General features: G+C 36.5%; 1 protein-coding gene across 1 annotated transcript in view; it reads right to left on the bottom strand.

Annotated features, from left to right (window-relative positions):
* Positions 1 to 3,591, bottom strand: part of LRRC2 (leucine rich repeat containing 2) — a 210,553-nt gene that overhangs the window by 165,699 nt on the left and 41,263 nt on the right. The gene's annotated exons all lie outside the window — the stretch shown is intronic.

Raw genomic sequence — 3,591 nt, 5'->3', positions numbered from 1 at the left:
TTGGAGATTCATGATCCTTGAGGTCCCTTCCAACCTTGGCCATTCTGTGATTCTGTGCTCCTCTCCCACAAATGTTCCTGGACTTATGAACAGAATCTGCTCTATTGCATAGATTTAATCTATTGAAATATATACACATAGCCAGGCCTACAGCTGTAGATGAAATTTTATTTCACTAGAGAAGCATCAACACAATTCAGTAAAAGAAGAAGCAATTTTTTTCTTGTCGGTTTTATGTGTGGAGATGAAGGGGAGTTTTCCAAGTGATAAATTGTCATAGTCCCTTGGAAATCTGTCTCTGTAAAAATGGAAAGATTTAGCAGAAAAAAAATGATAGATTTTCACTTTAAGAGGAAGTTGATAAGAGTTGCCAAAGCCTTTATCAAGCATCAGTTAAAATTAATTAAGCTAGGACAATTTTCACCATAAGTGTTAATCGTATACTTAGCTCAAGCTGTGAAGTCAGCACAAATTTGCAGATAATTTCTCTGCTGTCATTGCCTGGATGAGGTTTACTGCTCAATAAAATTCATCAGCTATTTCAATTTCATCTTTAGCCAAACAAAACTGCATTAAAATGCACCACGTTCTCATTTCAGATTCTTGTATCCCTTGGAGATTCAGAACATAGTGGTAAGCTATTAAACTGGTTCAATCTTTTTTTTTTTTTCCCCCAAGTGTTGCTACAAGCAAACACTGCTGAAAATCACTGTTTTTATGGAATTTCAGTTTTCTTCAGTCATTTAGGTGTGCCACATTTGGAGGAGCTAAGCACACATGTGAATGTTCAGTTCAAATACAGCTAGATAACAGTTTTTGTGAGGCTGCATTCTATGCATGATCTGTAAAATGACCAAATTTGAATGAAGTAATTGGAAACAAAGATGTTTTTACTGTTGTGAATGATGCCTGAACAGTTCAGACAGCACAGCCCAGGAAATGGTAATCTGCAAGAGAGGAAACAAGGCAGAAAGTTTGTAGAAATGAGTTTTTTTAGCAAAAAAAAAAAAATAATATAATATATATATTACATTTGCACTAATATACATATGGATATCACAGTGTGAAACTGCAGCTGGCATGCTATCTTTTGCCGTTTATAGTCTTTATTATCAAATAAAACTTTGTGTTCCAGAAAAACACTCTCTACCAGTTTATCATTTCTGACTTCCAGAGATTCCTCCTCAGGACACTATAAATATTCACAATACATCCAATTTAGCTGGCTCACACTATTTCTACCCACTTGTTTTCAGGGAATTATACTAAGAACTTTCATCCCATAACCACTTGTTTCTGCAGTAGGGACTGTCCTACCATGTCAGTGACACATAATCAGTCCTGACCTGCAGAGTAAACAGAAAATAAATCACCAAGTTTTGCAATGCATATCTCCATTCTCAGCAAACAAATGTCATTAAGCAGAGTTTGTCATGAGTAGGCATGTCACCCGTTTCTTCTCCTCATCATATAGCAACAGTTATATATATACATATATATATATTTTTTTTATTTTTTTTAAGGGGTAGAGAAAATTCTACTACTTGCACACATTTAGTGAGAGAGAATGGAATTATCCTTGTGGTCTCTCCTTTAATCAAAAGGGAAAAGTGATGTCAGAAGTCTAACACTATTCCAAGTACATGCACTGTCACTGGGAGCATGACTGTATCTGTACAGAACCCACATTTGCTTTTCTTTCCACCTCTTCAGTTCCACTGTTAGTGGAGAGCCCTCCAAAACAGGGAAGTCCTCTTCTGTTAAAAGAGCCACGACTCCTTTTCTTCTATAGCCCTAAGAGTGACCTAACTGTCTAAATTTACTCTAAGACTTCCAGACTTTATTCATAGGGTTTCTGGTTTGTTCTTTATCACAAGATTCTTGTATTCTGTGAATAAATTCACAAAGTGTCTCCCTAACACCTACGAGTTAGAAACTATCAAAACTGGGTTTTGATATAGCTATCCATTCTTGGTACCTCCATGAAGGTATTATAATTTGTTTGTGTAATCAAACATTTGTTGCTTATCTCGCCAAGCATCATTCCAGATATCTAGCTCTGGTAAGAAGATATGCTTTAAAATTACTCTTTTTTGCAGCTCCAGGTCAATTCACACAGTTCCTGGGCTTGTATGGAGGAGAAAATAAGCCATTATTATGGCAGAAGTTCAACTTCAACACACTCCTTGAGAAAAGAATCCTGGAACACAGGGCACCTGCAAATGTTGGCACATGAAGTACATTTTGAATGGTTGGACCAAGGACCAGATGGATTCCAAGTCTGGCACATTAGACAGGAAACCCTGAGCAGAGGAGAAAGCTGAAAACAAAAGGAACACGTGGACTACTGACAGCAGTCAAGATCATTATGTAATATTTTGTTTTTCTATTTCAGTTGCTAATGACATTTAATTGTTATTAACATAGGTTAGCTAGATCTCTCATTTTTGCCTGCCATCCCTAACACCTGCAGGAATAACTCATCAAAAAGGAACTCTTACAGAAGAAAAAAAAAGAAAAGGAAAACGCCATGTGCAGGTGATCTAATAGCCCACAACACCTGAAAAGATATTCTGACCCTAATCCTTCAGTGCCTGACTTCCAGCCAGACAAACCCTCAGCCCACACGTGCCAGCTCTAATGGTCACTGGCCATTAGGGATCACCACTTGGTTTCAGAGACTCCTTTGCAACTGCTATAAAATGCTTAGTTTGTATTATGCCACATAAACCAAGGCTTTCTGGGATCATATCCTACTACAGTACCATTGACAAGGGGCTAAGCCACACTGCAGTACTAATGAATGAAAACAGAGGAAAAACCTGACCACTAATCTTTGAATTATTTCCCTCTCTACTTTTAAGGTGCGTCACCTGGCTAAGTGAAAATTTCACTCTAGTTTCAGCTGAAAACACTAAATAGCTAAGCCAGGTCAAAATATGCTATTGAACTGTAGTTATTTCTTTTTTATTAAAGAAAAAGATAGATTTTCATGTAGACACCTAATGTGATTTTACATGAAAAATATAGATTGGGTGCATGATTGCATTGATACAATGGTCCCAAACAGCCCCCTTAGTAAGGTAACACATACGTCAGTAGAATTTATTTGACTAAAAAGAGCCTACTCTTAAACCTGAGATGTTAATACAATTTCCTGATTCGCAGGCAAGGTAGAAGCATACACCTGATATTGTGTGGAGCTGAAGTACATTCAGCCCAAATTATGGTAGAGCTCAGCACTACTCACTCTACAAAAATACATTTTGGTTCCTTGAAAAGCCTAGGTCAATGAAAAACAGGTTTTCTTTTCAAAGTCTGAATGAAATGATTATGCAAACTCTTGCTTTTTTCACTCTTGTATTTTCCTTGTTTGTTTGTTTGTTTTTTAATAAAAAACATGTCTCAGTCTTGCAGTCTTTTTATATTGGTGTTGATTCATTTGTCAAAGAACCTTTCTCTCAGAGGAAGAAGATCTGGGTCTTCTTATCATTTTTCATCTATGCCAAGATATGTTTACTGAACATAAAAGACATAAAATACTGTCATTTTTATTATAAAACCCTTTTATTTGTACATTGACTTTTTTGT

This window comes from Meleagris gallopavo, chromosome Z (genome assembly GCF_000146605.3).
Source record: "Meleagris gallopavo isolate NT-WF06-2002-E0010 breed Aviagen turkey brand Nicholas breeding stock chromosome Z, Turkey_5.1, whole genome shotgun sequence".
NCBI classification, from domain to species: Eukaryota; Metazoa; Chordata; class Aves; order Galliformes; family Phasianidae; genus Meleagris; species Meleagris gallopavo.
Note: the sequence above shows the minus strand (reverse complement) of the source record. Positions and strands in the feature narration are given on the sequence as shown.